Source organism: Mustela lutreola, chromosome 2 (genome assembly GCF_030435805.1).
Source record: "Mustela lutreola isolate mMusLut2 chromosome 2, mMusLut2.pri, whole genome shotgun sequence".
Classification (NCBI taxonomy): Eukaryota; Metazoa; Chordata; class Mammalia; order Carnivora; family Mustelidae; genus Mustela; species Mustela lutreola.
The window spans coordinates 122,918,423-122,944,011 of NC_081291.1; the positions used below are offsets into that span (position 1 = coordinate 122,918,423).

The 25,589-nt window shown below is 36.5% G+C and overlaps 1 pseudogene; it reads right to left on the minus strand.

The window, feature by feature from the left end:
* Nucleotides 1-2,326: 2,326 nt before the first annotated feature.
* On the minus strand, nt 2,327-25,209 carry LOC131825582 (inositol 1,4,5-triphosphate receptor associated 2-like; annotated as a pseudogene).
* Nucleotides 25,210-25,589: the final 380 nt, after the last annotated feature.

A 25,589-nucleotide genomic window follows, 5' to 3' on the forward strand; every position in this document is an offset into this window, starting at 1 on the left:
ACATGCACCTCAGAGGATTATAATTTAGTATAGCTGAAGATATTCAACAGAATGTGCTACAGGCTATTGGAGGTAATTTCTAAATAGAAGTTTCAGAAATTGAGTATGGTAACTTAGTGTATTTTCTCAAAGGAAGAGGTAGAGTTAACTTGTATAGATTTGACACATTTCCTTTCTTTTTACAGTATTTTTTAAAATTTATTTTCAGCAGAACAGTATTCATTGTTTTTGTACCACACCAAGTGCTCCATGCAATACGTGACCTCCTTAATACCCACCACTTGGCTCTCCCAACCTCCCACTCCACCCCCTTTAAAACCCTCAGGTTGTTTTTCAGAGTCCATCATCTCTCATGGTTCACCTCCCCTTCCAGTTTCCCTGAACTCCCTTCTCCTCTCCATCTCCTCATGTTCTCCATGTTATTTGTTATGCTCCACAAATAAGTGAAGCCATATGATAACTGACTCTCTCTGCTTGACTTATTTCACTCAGCATAATCCCTTCCAGTCCCATCCATGTTGCTACAAAAGTTGGGTATTCATCCTTTATGATGGAGGCCAAATACTCCATAGTATATATGGACCACATCTTCCTTATCCATTCGTACGTTGAAGGGCATCTTGGTTCTTTCCACAGTTTGGCGACTGTGGCCATTGCTGCTATAAACATTCGGGTACAGATGGCCCTTCTTTTCACTACATCTGTATTTTGGGGGTAAATACCCAGTAGTGCAATTGTAGGGTCATAGGTGAGCTCTATTTTTAATTTCTTGAGGAATCTCCACACTGTTCTCCAAAGAGGCTGCATTCCCACCCACAGTGTAAGAGGGCTCCCCTTTCTCCACATCCTCTCCAACATGCGTTGTTTCCTGTCTTGATAATTTTGGCCATTCTAACTGGTATAAAATGGTATCTCAATGTGGTTTTAATTTGAATTTCCCTGATGGCTAGTGATGATGAACATTTTTTCATGTGTCTGATAGCCATTTATATGTCTTCATTGGAGAAGTGTCTGTTCATATCTTCTGCCCATTTTTTGATAGGATTATCTTTTTTGTGTGTGTTGAGTTTGAGAAGCTCTTTATAGATCCTGGATATCAACCTTTTGTCTGTACTGTCATTTGCAAATATCTTCTCTTATTCCATGGGTTGCCTCTTTGTTTTGTTGACTGTTTCCTTTGCTGTGCAGAAGCTTTTAATCTTGAAGTCCTGAAAGTTCATTTTTGCTTTCGTTTCCTTTGCCTTTGGAGACATATCTTGAAACAAGTTGCTGTGGCTGATATCAAAGAGGTTACTGCCTATGTTCTTCTCTAGGATTCTTTTTTTTTTTTTAAACATTTTATTTATTTACTTGACAGAGAGAGAGATCACAAGCAGGCAGAGAGTCAGGCAGAGAGAAAGGAGGAAGCAGGCTCCATGCTGAGCAGAGAGCCCAACGTGGGGCTCGATCCCAGGACACAGACCACGACCGAAGGCAGCGGCTCAATCCACTGAGCCACCAAGGTGCTCCCCTCCTCTAGGATTCTGATGGATTCCTGTTGACACATATTTTAAAAGACTTTTCCTTTTTTAAAAGATTTCATTGGTTCTTTATTTCAATAAGTTTTAACAAACAATATACATCTTATATATCTCTTCCTCAGAAAGCTTATTAAAAGATTAGAGGCAGGGCACCTGGGTGGTTCAGTGCGTTAAAGCCTCTGCCTTCAGCTCAGGTCATGATCTCAGGGCCCTGCAATTGAGTCCCACATCCGGCTTTCTGCTTGGCAGGGAGTCTGGTTCCCCCTCTTTCTCTGCCTGCCTCTCTGCCTACTTGTGATCTCTGTCTGTCAAATAAATAAATAAAATCTTTAAAAAAAAAAAGTTCAGAGGCAGAAAAAAGTCATAGGCAGGCTTTTCCCCCCTTACTGTATTTTAACTGGGGAAGTAATCTCAAAAAAAAAAAAAAAAAAAAAAAAAAGAAGAAGCACCTGGGTGGCTCACTGGGTTGAAGCCTTTGCCTTCAGCTCAGGTCATGATCCCAGGGTCCTCAGATCGAGCCCCGAATCAAGCCCTGCATTGGGCACTCTGCTCAGCAGGGAGCCTGCTTCTTTTCCTCTCTCTCTGCCTGCCTCTCTGCCTATTTGTGATCTCTGTCGGTCAAATAAATAAATAAACAATCTAAAAAAAAAAAGGAAATATAAAATATCTTGCAGCAATTCTGAGAACCTCTGGTTCCATGTTATAATTTCTCAGATGAAAGTTACTAACTTGCAGAGTTCATATACTGAAACTTGAAAAATCAAGTTACGCATATCAGGATGTCCTATAGTCACATGGATGGTGGCTCATTGGGTTGAAGTCTGAAAACTGTACAAAATACATTCTAGAGACATCCAGGGGAACCTGTCCTGTGTGGGAGTGGTAGCCAGAGACATCTGGGGAAATTGGCCTATGAGGAAGCTCATCAAAGCTACATATAGTACAGTGGATACAAGAGAAAGCCAGAGTGCCTTAGTAGACTTTCTGGCAGAAGTCTTGTCCAGGAGACTACCATGCCTAAAGCAAAGAGACATAACATTTTGATAATTTATCTTCAGAAAAATTTGGTTTGACCTTTTTGTCTTTTATACTATTTATTTTCCAGATGGTTCCAACTCTCCTTTAGTCTTTAGTTCACATTTTTCTTCTTCAGTATCTGACTAGGAATAGGTACTCATAAATCCATGTAAGGAGGGATGGTGTTTACTTTTCTATGACCCCATAATATGCCAACTGCATGACCATCCCAGCCACCATTCCTACATTTCTAATGTTTCTGGGTAGAGAGGCAGTGGTCACTCTTTGAAGAGAAAATGCATGGTATTTGGAAAATTTTTTAAAAACTTGGCAGTCATCTTATTTATAAGAAAGTTAATGACTTCATTTTGCAAAAGAACCTGTTTTGGCTCTTCTAGTTCAGTGTGCTTTTTGGCATGCACTCTCTTCAGATTTTCTACCTGCTGAGTCATTTCAACTGCTTTACTAATCTAGCTTTCCTGATTAATAGCTCCAAATATCTAAGTTCTCCTGGCTATTCATAACATACACTGGCTATAGAACGTTGTATTCTTCTCCAGCTTCTTAATGTTCTCCTAAGGCTGGCTGTCATCGTCACAGGGCGGTGTTAAAGACTCGAACAGGTTTACACAGATATGTCTTTCTTCAAATTTTCTTCTGCCAAGTCACAGGACCTTTTTTCAAACTACATAATTTTTTTCAAGGTAAACCAGTTGCTTTAAACCCCAACAATGATCTAAGAAATTCAGCTTTTACCTTCTTCTCATTAGAAATGTTATCACTATTTTTCTATTTTTTAAATTAACATATAATGTATTATTTGCTCTAGGGGTGCTGGTCTGTGAATCATTAGGCTTACATATTTTACAGCACTCACCATAGCACATACCCTCCCCAATGTCCATAACCCAATCAACCTACCCCTTCCTCCCCACCACCCAGCAATCCTCGGTTTATTTCATGAGATTAAGAGTCTCTTATGTTTGTCTCCCTCCCAATCCCATCTTGTTTCATTTTTCCTTCCCTAACCCCATGACCCCCACTCTGCCTCTCAAATTCCTCATATCAGAGAGACTGTATGATAATTGTCTTTCTCTGATTGACTTACTTCTCTCAGCATAATACCCTTTAGTTCCATACACATTATTGCAAATGGCAAGATTTCGTTTCCTTTGATGGCTGCATAGTATTCCATTAAATATATATATATATATATATATATATATATATATATATATATATATGTATATATATATACCACATTTTCTTTATCCATTCATCTCTTGATGGACATCTATGTTCTTTCCATAGTTTGGCTATCGTGGACATTGCTGCTATAAACATTCAGGTGCATGTGCCCCTTCAGATCACTACACTTGTATATTTAGGGTAAATACCCACTAGTGGGATTGCTGGGTCATAGGGTAGCTCTATTTTCAACTTTTTTGAGGAACCTCCACTCTGTTTTCCAGAGTGGCTGCACCAGCCTGCATTCCCAACAATAGTGTAGGAGGCTTCCCCTTTCTCTGTATTCTTGCCAACATATGTCATTTCTTGACTTGTTAATTTTAACCATTCTGACTGGTGTGAGGTGGTATCTCATTGTGGTTTTGATTTGTATTTCCCTGATGCTGAGTGATGTGGAGCACTTTTTCATGTGTCTGTTGGCCATTTGGATGTCTTCTTTGCAAAAATGTCTGTTCATGTCCTCTGCCCATTTCTTGATTGGATTATTTGTTCTTTGGGTGTTGTACTGAGAAGTTCTTTATAGATTTTTGATACTAGCTGTTTACTTGATATGTCATTTGTGAATATATTCTCCTATTCTGTCAGTTGTCTTTTGGTTTTGTTGACTGTTACCTTTACTGTGCAAAAGCTTTTTATCTCCATGAAGTCCCAATAGTTCACTTTTGAACTTGCTTCCCTTGCCTTTAGTGATGTTCCTAGGAAGAAAAAGTTGGTGCAGCTGAGGTCAAAGAGGCTTCTGTCTGTGTTATCATCAAGAATTTTGATGGGTTCCTGTCTCACATTGAGATCTTTCATCCATTTTGAGTCTATTTTTGTGTGTGGTGTAAGGAAATGGCATGTGGCATGTGGCTGTCCAATTTTCCCAACACCATTTGTTAAAGATACTGTCTTTTTTCCTTTTTTTTTCTTTTTAAAGATTTTACTTATTTATTTGACAGAGATCACAAGTAGGCAGAGAGGCAGGCAGAGAGAGAGGGGGAGGCAGATTCCCTGCTGAGTAGAGAACCCAATGCAGAGCTTGATCCCAGGACCCTGAGATCATGACCTGAGCTGAAGGCAGAGGCTTTAACCTACTGAGTCATCCAGGCACCTGAAAACTGTTGTTGTTTTTTTTTTTTCCCCCATTGGACATTCTTTCTTGCTTTCTTGAAGATTAGTTGACCATAGAGTTGAGGGTCCATGTCTGAGCTCTCTATTCTGTTCCATTGATCTATGTGCCTATTTTTGTGACAGTACTGTACTGTCTTGATTACAGCTTTGTAATACAGCTTGAACTCTGAAATAGTGATGCTGCCAACTTTGGTTTTCTTTTTCAACATTCCTCTGGCTATTCATGGTCTTTTTTTGGCTTCATAAAAATTTTAGGATTATTTGTTCCATTTCTTTGAAAAAAGGTGATGGCATTTTGATAGGGATTGCATTAAATGTGTAGATTTCTTTCAGTAGCATAGACATTTTCACAATATTTGTTCTTCCAATCCATGAGCTTTTCCAATTCTTTGTGTCTTCCTCCATTTCTTTTATGAGTACTTTATAGTTTCTGAGTATAGATTCTGTGCCTCTTTGGTTAGGTTTATTCTTAGGTATCTTATGGTTTTAGGTACAGTTGTAAATGGGATAGACTCCTTAATTTCTCGTTCTTCTTTCTTGCTGTTGGTGTATAGAAATGCAACTGATTTCCGTGCCTTGATTTTATATCCTGACACTTTGCCGAATTCCTGTATAAGTTCTAGCAGTTTTGGAGTGGAGTCTTTTGGGTTTTCCACATAAAGTGTCATATCATCTGCAAAGAGTGAGAGTTTGACTTCTTTGCCAATTTGGATGCCCTTTATTTCTTACTGTTTTCTGATTGCTGAGGCTAGAACTTCTAGTATTATGTTGAATAGCAGTGGTGATGGTGGACATCCCTGCTGTGTTCCTGACCTTCGGGGAAAAGCTTTCAGTTTTTCCCCATTGAGAATGATATTTGCTGTGAGTTTTTCATAGATGGCTTTTATGATATTGAGGTAGGTACCCTCTATCCCTACACTGTGAAGAGTTTTGATCAAGAAAGGATACTGTACTTTGTCAAATTCTTTCTCAGCATCTACTGAGAGTATCATATGGTTCTTGTTCTTTCTTTCGTTAATGTATTGATTTGATTTGCAGATTGATTGATTGCATTGATTGATTTGCAGATGTTGAACCAAACTTGAAGCCATAAAATAAGTTGGGAAGTTTTCTTTCCATTTCATTCTTCTTCTTCTTCTTCTTCTTCTTCTTCTTCTTCTTCTTTTTTGGAAACAGTTGCAGGAGAATAGGTATTAATTCTTCTTTAAATATTTGGTAGAATTCCCTTGAGAAGCCATCTGGCCATGGGTCCTTTTTTGAGAGATTTTTGTTGACTGCTTCAATATCTTTACTGGATGTGGGTCTGTAACGTTTTCTATTTCTTCATGGTTCAGTTTTGGTAGTTTAAATGTCTCTAGAAATGCATCCATTTCTTCCAGTTTGCCTAATTTGCTGGTGTATAGTTGTTCATAATATATTCTTATAATTGTTTTTACTTCTTTGGTTTTGGTTTTGATCTCTTCTCTTTCACTCATGATTTTCTTAATTTGGGTCTTTTCTCTTCTCTTTTTGATGTATCTGGCCAGGGGTCTATCAGTCTTAGAAATTTTTTCAAAGAACAAGCTCCTAGTCTTGTTGATTTGTTCACCTGTTCTTTGGGTTTCTATTTTATTGATTTCTGCTCTGATCTTTATTATTTCTCTTCTCCTGCTGGGTTTGGACTTTCTTTGCTCTTCTTTCTCCAGCTCTTTCAGGGGTAGGGTTAGGTTGTGTACTTGAGACCTTTCTTGTTTCTTGAGAAAGCCTGTATTGCTATATACTTTCCTCTCAGTACTGCCTTTGTTGTGTCCCAAATATTTTGAATAGTTGTGTTTTCATTTTCATTTGTTTCCATGAATTTTTAAAATTCTTCTTTAATTTCCTGGTTGACCCATTCATTCTTTAGTAAGATGCTCTTTAGCTTCCATGTATATGGGTTCTTTCCAATATTCCTCTTGTGACTGAGTTCTAACTTCAAAGAATTGTGGTCTGAAAATATGCAGGGAATGATCCCAATCTTTTGGTACCAGTTGAGACCTGATTTGTGATCCAGGATGTGATCTATTCTGGGGAATATTCCATGTGCACTAGAGAAGAATGTGTATTCTGTTGCTTTGGGATAAAATATTCTAAATATATCTGTGATGTTCATCTGGTCTAGTATATCATTTAAAGCCTTTATTTCCTTGTTGATCTTTTGCTTTATTTCAGTGAAAGGCTGTTAAAGTCCCCTACTACTATTGTATTATTGTCAATGCATTTCTTTGATTTTGTTATTAATTGGTTTATATAATTGGCTGCTCCCATGTTAGGAGCATAGATATCTAAAATTGTTAGATCTTCTTGTTGGATAGACCCTTTAATTATGATATAGTGTCCTTCCTCATCTCTTATTATAGTTTTTGGCTTAAAATCTAATTTATCTGATATAAGGATTGCCACCCCAGCTTTCTTTTGATGTCTATTAGTGTGGTAAATTGTTTTCCACCACTTCACTTTAAATCTGGAGGTGTCTTTGGGACTAAGATGAGTTTCTTATAGATAGCATATTGATGGTTCTTGTTTTTTTGTTTTTGTTTTTTCCTTTCTGATATCCTGTGTCTTTTGGTTGGGGCATTTAGCCCATTTACATTCAGGGTAACTATTGAAAGATATGAACTTGGTGTCATTGTATTGCCTGTAAGGTGACTATTACTGTATATTGTCTCTGTTCCTTTAAGGTTTGTTACTTTTAGGCTCTTTCTATGCTTAGAGAACCCCTTTCAATATTTCCTGTAGAGATGGTTTGGTGTTTTCAAATTCTTTTAATTTTTGTTTGTCCTAGAAGTTGTTTTTGTTTTTTTGTTTGTTTATTTGTTTTTTTAAATCTCTCCTTCTATTTTCAGTGACAGCCTAGCTGGAAATAGTATTCTTGGCTGCATATTTTTCTCATTTAGTTCTCTGAATACATAATGCCAGTCCTTTCTGGCCTGCTAGGTCTGTGGATAAGTCTGTTGCCAATCTAATATTCATACCATTGGATATTATAGACCTCTTGTCCAGAGCTGCTTTCAGGATTTTCTCTTTGTCACTAAGACTCATAAGTTTTACTATTAGATGGTGGGGTGTGGACCTATTTTTATTGATTTTGAGGGGTGTTCTCTGTGCCTCCTGGATTTTTTATGCTTGTTCCCTTTGCCATATTAGGGAAATTCTCTACTATAATTTGCTTCAATGTACCTTCTGCCCCTCTCTCTTTCTTCTTCTTCTGGGATCCCAAGTATTCTAATATTGTTACATCTTAGGTGTCACTTATCTCTCGAATTCTCCCCTCATGGTTCCATAGTTGTTTGTCTCTCTTTTTCTCAGGTTATTTGTTCTCCATCATTTGGTCTTCCATATCACTAATTATCTCTTCTGCCTCATTTATCCTAGCAATGAGAGCCTCCATTTTTTATTGCACCTCATTAAAAGCTTTTTAAAATTTCAACTTAGTTGGATTTTAGTTCTTTTATTTCTCCAGAAAGGCATTTTGTTTCTCCAAAAAGGGATTCTCTAATATCTTCTATGCTTTTTTCAAACCCAGCTAGCAACTTGATAATCATCATTCTGAACTCTCATTCTGACATATTACTGATGTCCTTATTGATTAGGTCCCTAGTCGTTGGTACTGCCTCTTGTTCTTTTTTTTGTGGTGAGTTTTTCCACCTTGTCATTTTATCCAGATAAGAATAGATGAATGAGAGAACAAAATACTAAAATGGTGGCAAAGACCCCAGAAAAAAATATACTAACCAAATCAGAAGAGACCCAAAACCAGGGGTCATATATATGTATATATATATATATATATATATATATATATATATACATATGTATGTATACACACACACACACACACACACACACGTATTAGACTGAGGAATAGAACAGAGCCACATACTTGATTTTGGTTGTATTCTGGTCTCTTAGAAAAAAATACCTCCCTAAATTTTAAAGAAAGAAAAACTTATACGGATACAAAAATAAGGGTAAACACAATGAAGTGATGGAATATGACTGTAAAGATGAAAAATAAAAAGATTCTAAAAAAGGAATTGATAAGATAGGAAGTTGGCTAAAAACAGAAAAAAGAAGAAAGAATGTGATCAGGCTGAAGAGTAGAACAAAGCCACATGCTAGATTTAAGTTATGTTTTGCTCTATTAAAAGAAACTGTATACCCAAATTTTCTTTAAAGACTTTTATTTATTTATTTGACAGACAGAGATCACAAGTAGGCAGAGAGGTAGGCAGAGAGAGATGAAGGGAAGCAGGTTCCCTGCTGAGCAGAGAGCCCAATGCGGGCTCAATCCCAGGACTCTGGGATCATAACCTGAGCCAAAGTCAGAAGCTTTAACCCACTGAGCCACCCAGGTGCCCATGTATCCCAAAATTTTAAAGAAAAAAAACCCTTATCTGTATACAAAAAATAAGGTCAAATACAATAAAGGGATGAAATATGACTATAATGGTGAAACTTTTAAAAGATTTTTTTAAAAAGTATTGGTAAAATAGTTTAAAAATGTTAAAATAGGAAAGAGAAAAATAAAACAAAAATAGAATAAGAAAAAAAAAAACCTTAAAAAATTTAACTTTAAAAGACTAAAGAATCATGGGGAAAAAAGCCATGAATTTTATGTGTTGCTTTCCCCTAGCTCTTGAGTTCCACAGTTCTCATTGATTAGTGAACTTGGTTCTTGGGTGGATGTTCTTGCTGCTCTTCTGTGGGAGGGTCCTCTTGCAGTGATTCTCAAATGTCTTTGCCCAAGGCAGAAATGCACTGCCCTTGCCAGGGGCCAGTAATTGGCTTGGGTTCACTCTTGGTAGTTTTTGTTTCCTGAATGATTTCTGTACAGCTTTGGAGGATGGTAATGAAAATGGTGACCTCCCAATATCCGGCCCTATAGGAGCCATACACTCAGGGCCCCACTCCTCAATGTGCCCTCAGAGAAAAGAAGTCAATCCCTCCCATCTCCCTGGTCTCCGGCTACACTCTGAACTCACACAGCCTCTGACTGAGCATTTCTATCTCTGGTGTATGACCCCACATGGAATCTTCAAACCCAGCAGATTCCTGCAGTGTGCTGTCACATTGTTCCTCCCAGAGTGTGTGTGTGGGGGGGTCTCTCCGTATCCACCACTTGTAGGGTCCCTGCTTGAAGAACAGTGGCCCAATGTGACTTGGATCATGGTTTAAGGTAATTCCAAATTGGTAAGGTAATCCCAATTAATCCCACTCCTTGGCTCCTTCTCTGTAGCTGGCTTCCCTGCTCTAATACCTGGGAGCTCTGCTACAGTCAGACACCCCAGGTCTTTCTGTGTCCCTGTGGGTCCTGAGATCACACTGTCCCCAAAATTCCCCCCCCCACCCTCCCCACTCAACCTCTGGAGTGACATCCCTCAGTGGAACAGATTCTAAAAGTTCCGATTTTGTGCTACACTGCTTTCTCACTTGCCAGGAGCCACCCCTCCCCTGACAGGCTACCTTCCTGTTGCTTCAGATTCACCTCTCTGCATGTCCTATCTTCTGGAAAGTGGCTAATGTTTTTTTTTTTTTTTTTTTTTCTCCTAGAACTGCTGCTCTTCTTCTTTTCTATCTCCTGTTGAGTTTGTAGGTATTCAGAATGGTTTGATAACTATATAGCTGAACTCCTGGGACCTAATGATATTTCAGTCTCCTACTCCTCCACCATCTTGCTTCCTCTGAGACACCATAAGGGACTCTTAATCATCAACTTTTCCTATTTTTAAAATATGTTTAAAATGGTCACATAATTTCACGTTAAAATGAATTATTAGGTCTTAATTTATAATTTAAAATGTAAACACTTACAGTGTAAAATAACAACATAAAACTGAATAGTCAATTAAAAGGAAATAACAGAAATTTGGCATTATAATTAAGGGGTAGTAAACATGTTTCAGAACTCTATATATGTTTAGACATGTTTTAGACTCTATATATCTAATAGTTTAAAGTATATAAGGTATGATTTGTAAGACCTCGGGTCTGGGAGGCTTTTTACCCTTTAATCCTACTGTGGATTTTTTAGTTGAAAATCATTTGAAATATCCTTGTAAGAGATGAGACAATGTGTGATGAAACAGTCCACTAATGGAAATCTCATTGTTTCATGAGAAACCCACTCAATCTTGATACAGTTCAGATATAAAAACATTTCTTCTTTTGAGATGGAATCTGCTCTCTCCTGGTTACTACTCATTGTCCTCTGTTCAATTCTGTAAGACCCTACAAATCAGATCATCTCCCTTTGTCACATTCCAACCATCAGAGGTCTGGTGACAAAATGTTCATCCCTCTTTAAACTAATCATCTCCATTCTTTTTATTAGTCTTCATATAGCATTATTTCATGTCACCTTAGCCTCCAGGATGTGCTCTCTTATAAAATTCTAGTTTCTCTATATCCCTCTTAAATGTGTGTATCCACAAGCATTTTGAAATTTGACAGTGTATATACTTCTCCTCATATGATGTCATACTGATGCAGTATAATTAGTAGAAAGACTCCTCATTAGTGTATATAGGATAATTTTTTATCATTTCTCCATTGATGTCTCTCTTCCCTGGTGGACTCTTAGATCTTTGGGGTAAGGGAATAGATCTGTCTTGATCATCATTGTATTTTCCATGCTTAGCATAATGCCTGTCTGATGCAGTGTTTTGTAAGTATCCATTAATTGAATGAATGGATGGCTGGGCACATGTTAAGGTCTGTGGCATCATTTTTACTTTAATTCAATAATAAATTATTTACCTATAGTTTCAACAGAGCTCTGATACAAACTGGTTTATGATAGTATCTCATAACTATTTTCTTCAAGACCTATAAAATCTTTCTAGCATGACTTTTTACAAAGGAGAAACATTATACATCAAGAGGACATATCATAGAGGATAAGGTGATTCTGTAATTTCAACCTGTGGAGTATCCAAGTTAATGATGTCTATTTTTCCTGTGAATTCTTTTATTGAGATCACATTTTAGAAAGTGGTGAGGTGTTAGGCAATTATTGATCTGAATAGGCTTGATAATAACATGCCTTCAATATTTTAATCAATATTATGAATCAAGAGATTTATGACAGACTGATTAATATGCAAATAGAATGGATTTGGAAAATACTGTGAATACTCTGGAATCTCGATCCAAATTGATCTCAGCAGATTGGAATCATGATGCAGTTTCCTTATTTTTCACCAAAGGCACAGAAAAGATATAAGAATAAACCATAAATGACAGCCAGACATGGAAATAAGAGTTTGTGGCAGACCAGAAGTCATGAGGCAAGTAAAAGAAGGGAGCAGATAGGACACTGCATTAGGCAGCTTGGTCTTCAGCAGTAAGCTCTGTGAGCTACTGCAGAAGGTATTGCAGGACCTATCTGGGAGAACCTCATTCCATAAAGCAGCACAGGATCAAACAACTGAAAAAGATATATAAAAGCCTACAAAGGAGAAAGAAATGCTATGTTAGGCTCCATTAATAGAATAGGGAGGTGGTACTTCAGTTTTCTGTTGTTTGGAGTTTTATGTTCCATACCAGGTGCCATTATTTTAAAAGGGGCACGTGCACCCAAATGTTTATAGCAGCAATGTCTACAATAGCCAAACTATGGAAAGAACCTAGATGTCCATCAACAGATGAATGGATCAAGAAGAAGTGGTATATATACACAATGGAATACTATGAAGCCCACAAAAGAAATGAAATCTTGCCATTTGCGACAACATGGATGGAACTAGAGCGTATCATGCTTAGCGAAATAAGTCAAGCAGAGAAAGACAACTATCATATGATCTCCCTGATATGAGGAAGTGGTGATGCAACATGGGGGCTTAAGGGGGTAGGAGAAGAATCAATGAAACAAGATGGGATTGGGAGGGAGACAAACCATAAGTGACTCTTAATCTCACAAAACAAACTGAGGGTTGCTGGGGGGAGGGGGATTGGGAGAAGGGGGTGGGGTTATGGACATTGGGGAGAGTATGTGCTTTGGTGAGTGCTGTGAAGTGTGTAAACCTGGCGATTCACAGACCTGTACCCCTGGGGATAAAAATATATGTTTATAAAAAATAAAAAATTTTAAAAAAAGTTAAACTTTAGATTTTTATTAAAGAAATTTCAGACATTATGGAGTCAGATGGGGCTAGTGGGAGCATGGGGTATATTATGGAAACTATGGTTGTTTAAGGCTTCTACATTCATATCAAGAGATGGAAGCAATACCAAGCCTTAAGGATGCCACACAGCAGACTCCTACCTTAAAAATCTCTATCACTCCTGAGCTTTTTCCGTTTACGTTTCCTGATATATGTAACAGTTTCCCTTAAAAGCATGTAGGGATCACCTACCACTTGCTACCACATCTACCATTTGATCATCTACCACTAGCTCCATTTCTCTTTTGGAAATCTCACCCTGAAAAATCGATCTCATTACTTCCAAATGATTGACAGAGGCCTTTCAGATCAGTGAGGTCAGAGTAAATAGTGATTTAGGGTTTAAGTCTTAAAGTCAGAGAAACCTAGGCTTGAATCCTAACCCCTACACTGATTAAGACAACCTAGGACAAGTTACTTAACCTCCATGATTCCCAGATTCTTTACCTATAAAAAGGAGATAATGATGCTCAGCCTACAAGGGATGAGACATTAATTGCCTGTGTTAGAGTAGGCAGCAAATAAATGATGGCTAATATTTTGATGGTTGCCTAACTTACTAAACTGATGCTCTGTTTGCTCCCTCTCTTCCATTACTAAAGCCAAGGCATTAAAAGTCATAGTAATAATGACTATAACAGTTTCTTATCCTTATTTTCATAGCAAATCTGAAAATTAAAATTTGGATATTCTAAATATAATTCACATTTACCCCCATTGCCCCACCAGAAAGATATACCTTACCATTTTTCCATTTCAATCCTTCTATTCTCTTTTCTTATTTAAACTTTTTTCCCCCCCACAATGAATAAAAAAAATAATCTAACTCTGATATAGAGGTGGAAAAGGTAATTTTAGGGGATGATTTAAGTTGGAAACACATTTGTTTATAGCACTCACATTATCCCAGGGCATCCTGGACAGAATGAGTGCTGCCTCAGGCTACTAGCTTCTCAGGTACTCATTAATCCTGAAGAAAGCTTCAGGTTGAGGCCATTACCACTTAATTACAGTTTGTGATTACTGGCACATTCTTTAGTGACCTTATTCTATGTGCTGGCCTGTCTGTTCACTAGAGAATCCATGCAGCTGGAAATTTTGGCTGACTAGAAAGTATAAATGGGGATTTGGGGGGGGGGGCTTGAATTGAAACCATTCTTGCTGAAATGTCAACATGTTTTTCTCCCATCTGGATATGGTTAATCACGGTGCTTGCTTTGATATACTTTTTTCATAAACTGTGCTTTTGATGTGTGCCTGAACTTATCAAAATGTTATTTTAAAGCAGTGGTTTGAGCAGAAGTGCTTGTCTATCATTATTTACTCTTTGTGGGCATAACAGGGGAGGTTTCTTATGAACACTTCAGCATATTGGAGCTTGCAATGTAGGGACCATGTCAGGGACATTTCTTCCTATGTAGAAACTGGAAGGAATTTTAATTCCATGATTCCTCTAAGAATAATGTGCTCTAAAATCATAAGGAAAGGGGCCTAATCTAGTAGCAAAGAGTACTTGGCTAGGAACAGAAAATCTGGCTGGCTTCTATGCTTAATGCTTAATTATAACTGATTTTTGGACAAAACAGTTGCACTTATTTACACATTATTCATGTCATAAATAAGTAGTATTTTCTTTGTGCCATACACTGGGGAAGGTATTGTGGATACTGAAGTCTGTGGGGACATGGGATGGTATTTTCTCTATCATACCTTCCCTAGTGTGCAATAATATATAAACAATGAGTGTGGCTGCGTTCCAATAAAATTGTATTTATAAACCATAAAATTTGATTTTCATATGATTTTTTGGTATTTCATGAAATATCACTTTTCTTTTGAGTTAAGACTATTTAAAAATGTAAAAACTATTCTTAAGTCATGGGCCATTCAAACAGAAGTATGGATTTGACCTATGGGTTATAGTTTACTAAATACTGATTTACAAGACAAAATAATAGCATTATTATTGGTGGCAGTAGATTTTCTGGGTTTTATGGGAGCACCTGGAACTCTTGGGTGTCTGAGTCTTTCCCAAGGATGAGTTATGTGATAGGACCAAAAGGATGAGGAAGAATGAGTCAGATGAGACCAAAGAGAAGAGTATATGCAAAGTCCCAGAGGCAAGAGAATAAATAAATCAAATGAATAACTGAAATACAGTATATAAGAAATAAATACAAAATATAAGAAATAGTGACAAATGTGCAATCTGCTTAAGTGAGCAGGGGCCATATTTTGAATAGTTTATATTACCATATAAAGGATTTTGGAGCAACAGAAAGGTTTTGGGAAGCTTTTAGTAAGCAAGTATAAATTAAATTTGAGGCTTAAAATATCTCTGTCGATATACTTGCAGGATAGAGTAGACATGGCTGTGCCTCAATATGACTTTACAAACCTAAGTGGGAGATCAGATTTAGTCTGTGGGCTATCTTTTGCTAAACCCTTCTATAGAGTCAGACAATCTGATTGAAACCTTGTCCCATAATTAACTATTTTTTGGCAAATTACGAAGGGGTTTTTTAATTGTTATTTTTTACTATTATATTCTGTTCAGCCCTTCCTTTCCTTCAAGAAGTCCTTTAGAAATCCATAAATTTAAATGAAGAATAGAAAAACTTTCATTTACTATGTTGAAAGAAAGCAGTAACTGGGAAAATGTTTGTTGTTTATTTATTTATTTTTAAGATTTTATTTATTTATTTGACAGACAGAGATCACAACTAGGCAAAGAGGCAAGCAGAGAGAGGGGGGAAGCAGGCTCTTTGCTGAGCAGAGAGCCCCATGTGGGGCTTGATTCCAGGACCCTGAGATCATGACCTGAGCCACCCAGGTGCCCCGACATATCTGACATTCTGAAAAATTTGTGTGAGTGTGTGATTATATTTCTTTAAAAAAAAGAGAAAGAACTCAAGGGAGGTTTTCTTTCTTTTTTTTTTTTAAAGATTTTATTTATTTGTTTGACACACACAGAGAGAAATCACAAGTAGGCAGAGAGGCAGGCAGAGAGAGGGGGGGAAGCAGACTCTCTGCTAAGAGAGCCTGATGTGGGACTCGATCACAGTACCCTGGGATCATGACCTGAGCCGAAGGCAGAGGCTTAACCCACTGAGCCACCCAGGCGCCCCTCAAGGGATCTTTGCAAAGCACATCAGTATATGTAATGTGTAGTGGAAAGACCCCAACTGAAGGTCAATATGACCAGTGTTCTAGTCCTATATCTGCAATTAACCAGAGCTATTTGACTTTGAACAGGTGTTATGATGTCATATGAAAAGAGAAAAAAGAGAATATCATTGTTTTCCAGCCCCGTAATTGATCCCTACTTTTGTCACTTTATCACCCCTGAGGAAACCTAGATTTAATTAAGGCAGTTTTCTCCAACATTAGTCAATGTGTGTACTTATAATACTATATTAATATAAAACAATAATAAAACATAAAAACAATAATTATTCTTAATCACTCAAAAAGTTTATAATAGGGGCATGTGGGTGGCTCAATGGGTTAAAGCCTCTGCCTTCAGCTCAGGTCATGATCCCAGGGTCCTGGGATGAAGCACTGCATTGGGCTCTCTGCTCGGCAAGGAGCCTTCTTCCCCCTCTCTCTCTGCCTGCCTCTCTGACTACTTGTGATCTCTGTCTGTCAAATAAATAAATAAAATCTTTAAAAAAACAAGTTTATAATAAATCATATATGGACTTAAAGACTCAGATGAAAATTCCTCCAAAATTGATCTGTAGATTGTAATCCCAATCAAAATTCTATCAATTAAGTTCTGCTTCTGAAAGCTACAAAATAATGTTGCTCCCATCCTAACAATAACAGAAAGCCAGATACTTACAAAATTACCATTTACCTTAAAGCCATCAGAGTGCTAAGGTCACAAGATAATCAAGAAAACTGAATTCTCTAAAGAGACAGATTCCTTGACAGGAAGAGGGCAGATACAAACCTTTGCCAAAGTGCAGGAAAAATATGTGGCTACCATAGGAGCATATAAGAAAAAAAAAAAATCAGTTAATATTGTAATTACTTCTTAAAAGCCAAAAGTAGATAAAGATTTCAGTTTAGAAAAACAGAAAGCCCCAGGCACAGGGGAGTTCAGCCTCACTCAGACTCTTCTCCATGAGTGTTATCAAGTGTTCACAGAGAGTGGGTGCAGAGCAAGATGGTCCTTCCCCACTCCAGACCTATGATGGGATGGATGTACAGGAAGTTACTGGATGCCAATGGCTGACAGGCAAAAAACAAAACAAAACAAAAAAACTAAAACAAAAGAAACTATACTTACTTCACTAGATCCTTCTATCTGAAACAAAAGTCTTAAGCCTCAAGGGCCGTCAATTCAAGAAGATACAACAATCTTAAGTGTTTATATATGGAGTTACATTTTAAAAATTGATAGAAGTCTCAAAATAATAACAGAAAAATCTACAAAAATAGCCAAAGATGTCAACATTCCTCTGTCAATAATGAACGGAAAAACAGAAAATCAGAAAAACCTATAACAATTATCCAAAATCTATAGTAAGACTAGAGAACACCTGAGAAGTATCATCAACTGCCTAATGTAACTGACACTTAGAGAATAACCCATTTAATAACATCACAACACACATTCCTTGCAAGTCCATGCACAACACTTACTGATGTAGAACATATTCTCAATAATGAGCCTATGCTAGAAGTAAGTAATAAAAATATATAAAAATTCTTGTATGTTTGAAAATTAAACCATATATTTTGAAATAACTTGTATCAAAGGGGAAATTGTGAGAGTCATTTGAAAATAGTTTTAATTTAATGAAAAAGCACAGCATATTAAACTTTATAGTATACAGTTAATGCATCACTTATAGAGAAATCTATAGTGATCTATATACTCTATATGTATCAATCTATATATTGATAGAAATATGAGAAAAGAAAAGAAATATGAGAAATATGAGAAGAGAGAAATATCTGAACTGAAAAAAAATCTAATTTATCAATTTATCTAATTTATCTAGATATCAATTTATCTAATTAATCTATCAATTTAAGATAGCAGCAAAACAAAAGCAAACTAAATCCAAAGCAAATATAAAGATATATGTAATAAACTTACAAGTTTAATTCAAAACAAGAAAATAGAGAAAATAAGTGAAACCAATTGCTGGTTCTTTGAAAATAACAAATTGATAAACTTCTAGATACAGATGACAAATATCAGGAAAGAAAGGAAATCAGTATATATTATACAGACCTTGAGGATATTAAAAAGTAAATATTATTAACACATTTATTTCAGTCAATTTGATGACATTAAATGAACAAATTTCTAGAAGGTCACAATCTACCAAAGTTAATTCAAGACTCAAATAACTTAAATGGTCTACTTAAGATAACATGAACACAAAATAAATTCTAAATGAGATGGCATCACTGATAAATTAACCAAATGTTTATATGCTACAAAAATTTCTCCAGGTAATTGAAAAAGGAGGAATCCTTCCACATTTATGAGACCAGTATTACCCAGAGACATTACAAAAAAAAAACTACAATCTTCAATATTCTTCATGAGCACAAATGCAAAAATCCTTGAAAATAAATATCATATTTTTGTGAGCAGAAAATATCCTCATAGGGTATTTTGGTGGCTGGAAGAATTTTCCAATGTCTATCAACTCAAAACTCCCTGAGTGTCAAGAAAGGAGCTCAGACTTCAACTTCAAATTCTATTGGCTAATCTTGTCTCTAGTCTTATTTCCCCAAACAGATTGTAAATATTTTGTAAACACTATGAAATTGGAGATCATATCTTCTACTTAAGTTTTTTTCACTAGTATAGCAATTAGGTATTTAATTAATATTTGTTCAGTAGTTTGATGGACACGAATGTAGAACTCAATTGTATCTAACAGATAAATTGATAGCACACTGAGATTTTGATAGTGATCTCAGTCTGACAGTTATCTTGGGAAGCTTCTCTCTCTCAATACATAAGCAAACTTTTAATTTAATACATACACAAAATTGTAGAAATAAAATGTAGCAGAATGAATTTCACAAAGTAAACCTTTGTGACCAGCACCCATCTTACAAACAGAACACCACCCAGATCCCAAAAGTCCTCTTTTGTCCCTTTATGATTGCTAGACCTCTAAGAGTAAGAACTCTCCTGACTTTTAACACCTTAGCCTAATTTTGTCTGTTTAGGAACTTTCATCAATAAAACTGTAACATATGCAGTCTTCTGAGTCTAACTTCTTTTGCTCTCCATCAGATTTATGTGCATTGTTATATATACAGATTGTTCGTTCTCACTGCTGAATTTTATTTATTACATAAATACCACTATTTATTTATATATAGTCTGCTGTTGTTAGATGATTGAGTTGCTTCCAGTTTGGAGATGTTATGAACAGCATCATTATAAACATTCCTTCGCATGTCTTTTGGGGCATATATTTCTATATTTCTACAGAGTTTACACTAAGTAGTAAAATAGCTGGAGCAAGGATATGCATATGCTCTGCCGAACATTTTTCCAGTTTATAGTTCTACCAGCAGTGAATGAGAATTCCAGTTGTTCTACATTTTCCTCAACACTTGAGATTGTTATATTTTTAAATTTTAACATTTTGGTATGTGTCGTGGTAATTGCTTTGTGTTTTAAATTCTCACTATCCTGATGATTAATGAAGGGGGGCACCTTTCTTCATTATTATTGGCCAAATGGTATGTTCTTTTGTGAAGCACCTGTTCATATCATTTGCTCATTTGTTTTCCATTGGAACATATTATGCATTCTTATTGATTTGTAGAAGTTCTTTGTATATTCTAGTTATACATCTTTGTTGAGTATATTGCAAATATTTTCTCTCACTTTGTGGGTTGCCTTTTCTTAATGGTGTCTATTTACAAGACTGCTAAAGCATTTCTCAGTCTTTTAAACTTTCTGTTTAGGTTTTGGTTTCCTGCTTGCTACTGTTTCAGAACTTGGTAACTGTTGTGAGACAAAACCAGTAATATGTCTGAGGCTCCCCATATACCTATTAAAAGCTTAGTTTTTTTCCTTTCTGCATCTTCTAGTAGCATCCCTTTCTGGCTTCAAAACTTAGATTCTCATCCTTATGCCCATTCACAAAATTAACAATTGCCCTAGGGCTTTTGTTAAGAAACTGCAGAAGTCTGTTTATTTCTGCTACATTCTTTCTCTCTGGAGTATGGCCCTTCCAATTCTCTTTGCCACTGCCACAGTCTACTGACTTCAAGCTGATGATTAACATATTTTATCTTGGTTTTCCTTTCTGTTCTCAGTGAAAGCATTGGTCTGCCAAAATCTCCTTCCCATTTATTTTTAAGCAGAAATCTACCACAATATATTTTGGATTGATAGATACTGATATCAAAATACTTAGCTGATCAAGAAACATCAGTTAAGGGACGCCTGGGTGGCTCAGTTGGTTGGCCGACTGCCTTCAGCTCAGGTCATGATCCTGGAGTCCTGGGATCGAGTCCCACATCGGGCTCTCAGCTCCACGGGGAGTCTGCTTCTCTCTCTGACCTTTTCCTCATTCATGCTCTGTCTCACTTTCTCTCTCTCAAATAAATAAATAAATATTTAAAAAAAAGAGTTAAGAAATAAAATGGGCTTGCAAGCATTACTATGCTTGGTGCTGATACATTTTTGGGTAAGTAGCATCAGGAGACCCAAGAGTAAGATCTCTTGATAATTGAAGGAGACCTGACTTTCATTTGCTTTTTCTTAGAAGCACTGGAAAACTAGAGTGGAGCTGATTGTCCTCATAATATGGGAGAAGTGAAATAGAAACAGTTTTAAGGGTGTTTAAACACATTAGTAATGATTTTTCTCTTGCATGACTAGTTTTGTTGCCAATTCAAGTAATGTAACTAAATCATGGCTTTAGGACTTTTCTCAGAAAACCATGAAAAAGAAACTGAAAAATTACTTGGCAAATCACACGCAGAAAATTGTGATTTGTCTGAAATGAATTTCTGACCTAGATTACCAGCCTGATTTCCGTTTTTCTGCCAAGCGAGGAAATTGAACCTACGATGTCGTAGTTCTCTCTGGCTAAGGCAAACTTTTATTAACAAATCCCATGGCTGATGCCTGTAAATAACAACATGAACAATCTCAGTGCCTTTTACTATATCGTTACTCTTATTGGTACTTTAACTTTTAATTAGGCTTCAGCACTGTTTGTGTACACAGTTGCTTTTTATGTAACTACCTGCCTTAACACAAAGTTGATGCATTAATAATATTTTAATAATAGTTAAGCCCTCCTAGGGAATACTTTTGGCTTTATTTTAGAGTTGAGAAATTTCCTGAAGATGATCTGAAATAGTGTTTGTTTGTTTGTATGTATTTTTTAAGGAAAATTCACATCCAAGCATCACTCAGTAAGATCTGGTACAAATAATGTGACACAAATAATAATAGCTAAAGATATAAGCAGAGATGTCTTCTCTGCTCCTAATTTTAAAAATAATATTGGCTTTTTCTAATTATTAAGATAATATTTTTCTGTGCAATACTTTAAAGAAACCATTCTTTATCATTTCACCCAGAGAAGTATCAGTTTGTTTAAAACCTTATATTTTTATAGGATATACTCCCCCACGTATACATGTTTATGTATATATATGTTTAAACTGGATTTATATTATATGTTTTATAAACAGACTTTCTTTCATTTAACTATATATTTTGGAAAATTTCCCTTTTCATTATAGTTTGTATAAAATGTGATTTTAACAGGTGTGTAATATAGCAAGTGTATATGGTAACACAATATTGATGAATATATAAGTTGTTTGAAACTCGTCACCATGTTCTAAGAACATTCGTGTATATGAATCTTCTTATACACATCTCACCATTCTATTAGAATAATTTCTTATAAAAGGAAATAAGAGATTAAAAATTCACAACTTTAAGGTTCTTGAATCATGATATCAAACTACTTTTCAGAATGATACTAAGTATATGAAATCATCCATTTCACTGAGCATTTACCAGTACTGAAAATTGTGCATTTATGTTACAGTTATTATAAAATTACATATGTATACTGTGACATTAGGGATGATTTTTATTGTTTCAACAAGTACCTAGGCAAACTTCATCTGAATCTTATTTATTTATATTAAAGATTTATCTATCTATGAGAGAGAGGGAGCATAAAAGAAGAAAGGGGCAGAAGGAGAAGGGAGAGAAAGAGAGACTCTCAACCAGACTCCCTTCTGAGTGTGGGGCCTGATGCAGGACTCCATCCTAGGACCCGAGATCATCACCTGAGCTGAAATCAAGAGTCAGATACTTAACCGACTAAGCCACCCAGGCATCCCTCAAGTCTGAATTTTAAAGCGACAGCTACATGACACCCACAGAATTGGAATAAGACAGAAGCAGAACTCAGTTCCTCAATCTCATTGGTAAAAAAATCTCCATTGGTCCTTAGCAAAGAGTTACACAATCTTAGAACCAACTTAATATTCTTTGTCTAGTTCTATGTGTTACAAACTATGGCTCGTTCTCATATTGCAAGTTTTAGTTCTTTGTAGTGAACTGTACTATTTGTACAAGGTACTACGTCAAAGAATCCTTTTAGTATGGTTCTGTGTAGATATCTAGATTAGGAGAACATTATTCTGTAGTCTGAGTAGAAAAATGAAAGCAGAATTCTCTCCTAATAGAGCTGCACGTTTCCCCAGCAGTTAGAAAATTCTGTGTGATGAGCTTAAGAAAATGTACCTCTTTCAAAAGAAATGTACCTCTTTCAAAAGAAATGATGACCTTTCTCTGACCTTTATTATTTATTTAACATTTATGGAGCAAGTCTTTCACATTGCTCAGAGAAGAATAAGGTGAAAAAGCATATGGAGTTTATTCTGATTTTATGAGAGCTTTCTTTTATTTGATCCCATAAGGGTTTTTGAGGTGAAATTGATGAAGTAGTGAGGTATGAGGCACAGATCTTCATCACTGAATATCACAAATCACTTAAAACTATATTGGGAATCCACTGAGTTCTCCTCTTAAATGAGAATATGGTGTTTTTGAAGACAGTAGAGAATGGAAATTTTTTCTAGATTTAGAATTACAACATCACCATCAAAAAGTCCAAGCATACCTAAGATAATATTAGAGATAATGGAAAAGCAGGGATGATATTTTGGAAGTTCAGAATACGATGCCACAAATACAAATAATTATTTTCTTTTTTAGCAAAAAGCTTTTGGCTGTTCATTTCCATTTAAGAGGCTCAGACATATGGCATTACCCATTGCTTGGCAGGCATTTTCTTTTTCTTTTTTTTTTTTTTTTAAAGATTTTATTTATTTATCAGAGAGAGAGGGGGGGAGAGAGCGAGCACAGGCAGACAGAATGGCAGGCAGAGGCAAAGGGAGAAGCAGGCTCCCTGCCGAGCAAGGAGCCCAATGTGGGACTCGATCCCAGGACGCTGGGATCATGACCTGAGCCGAAGGCAGCTGCCCAACCAACTGAGCCACCCAGGCATCCCTGGCAGGCATTTTCTTAATTGGAAAACACACGTGCCTCTCTTTTAGATTAATTAGGATACTCTGGAGAAAGCATTTTACCATCTATAGATCTTCACGTCTGTTCCTCTTTACCTGTATCAGAAGTTCTATGTTAACAAACCCAGCTGCATTTGGGCGACAGCAATCACTATTTCTAGGTTGGTTAAGTATTTGAGTTGAGGATGAGGAAGGGAAAATCTCTAGAAAAGGAGATAAAACTTTTAAAGCCTTCATTGTATTCATTTAGAAGGAAAGATGCATGGCAAGGTAAAAGGTAGAATGCCTGTGTTTATAAAGGAAGCATTGGAAATAAGCAGAACTTTTCAAAGTTCTCCTTCTTTTTTTCTAGCTAGAAGTGGATTCCAAAAGACATTGTTCTCTCATAGTTGTGGCTTTAGGGTTTGGGGAAGGCTCCTTTGAGAAAGGCTTACTGCTGTCCAACAACCTCTTTCCCTCATCTCCTAGTAACCTCTGGGAAGGATGCAGAGAGGACAGTCTAGTGCTGGACTAAGGGACATCTTTGGGGGTTGGTAACCCGGTCCATGCAGCATGTTTCTTAGCCTTGTTTCATTGCCCTCCAGGAGAACTGCATGTCAGGGAGAAGACATTATAAATTTTCTCTCCCAGTGTGGCCATAGGAAAGTCAATCCAAGAAGTTTGTTTTGAAGAAGCTTCATGAAGTACAGGGTACAAAGGTAAAATATTAAAGGTAAACATTAAACAAAATAGGGAAGATCTGTCATATCTCTTATTCCAAAGAACTGACATTATCAACTCAAGTTTAATGTTTTTGTATTAGTCTTTTGTACTCTCAACGGCTACCAGCCCAGTGCTATAGAACTTGAAGGTCCTGATAACTCAGACTTGCATCAAAGCTCCCATTTAAAGGCTTTAAAGCATATTGCCTTATTTTTTACAGCTGTCTCCTTTTCCAATTAGGTAATGCATATTTATCTGTTGTGATACTGGTCCGGATAACTGAGGCATGGACTACAATTAGTCTGAAGAGATTGCTTAGGGAAATTGGTCATGCTGAGAGCAGCATGTAAAGGTCTATCATTCAGTCTGTCTGTCTCTGCCACGTTTCTTCTCTGAGAGTCACCAGACAGTTGTAACAGAGCACAGTCTTTCTGGTCAACTTATCTGGGTTTTACTCTTAGTTCAATCTGCTAGTATTGTGACTCTAGGCAAATATTTTCATCTCTCTGTGTTTCAGTTGCATTTTTCTGTGAAATGGGTTAATAAGAATGTCTACATATACAAATTGTGATAATTAAATGAGTTAATACATGAAGAGCAGGTGGAACGGTGTCTGACACATAGTAAAAGTGCTGTAAGAGTTTTCTATCATTATCAGTAGGCAGGAGTTCTTCATCAGCCCAAGGCTCACTGGTTGGAACCCCCTTGAAATTGTACACAGAATCTAATGCGGCTGCTCCTGTATAGGATTTCTTGGCAGCATGCTCATACTGTTCATCAAAGTCATCTCTGAAATTAAAATGTTTAAGGACGACTGTGCCAGACATACATGAAGAGTTAGTGTCTATCATTACTAAAACTCTGTGAACCATTACTCATTTTGTTTCCTACAAATAATAATTGAATCTTCAACCAAAAATAATCATTAAGAATTTATTTACAGGGTATGTGGAAGCTATTGGTTAGGTATGCTAAGTCTGTTTTCTACAACTTCCTTTGAATTATGATTTCTTACCCACAATTATAAGCAGAGGCTAAAGAAATCAGCGGGCCAAATTAATCACAAAGAACACACCATATTGCATATCCCCCAAATCTGAGCATTTTTCTCAGCCTTTGCACTGTCCTGCATTAATGCAGGGACCCACTAGATGTCAATGTTTCCATGAGAATGAGTAAAGGCATTCTGTTGTCATCCTTAAAGCAAAGGATTAATTGATTGCTATAAAAAGTTAGATGAAATAAAATGTTC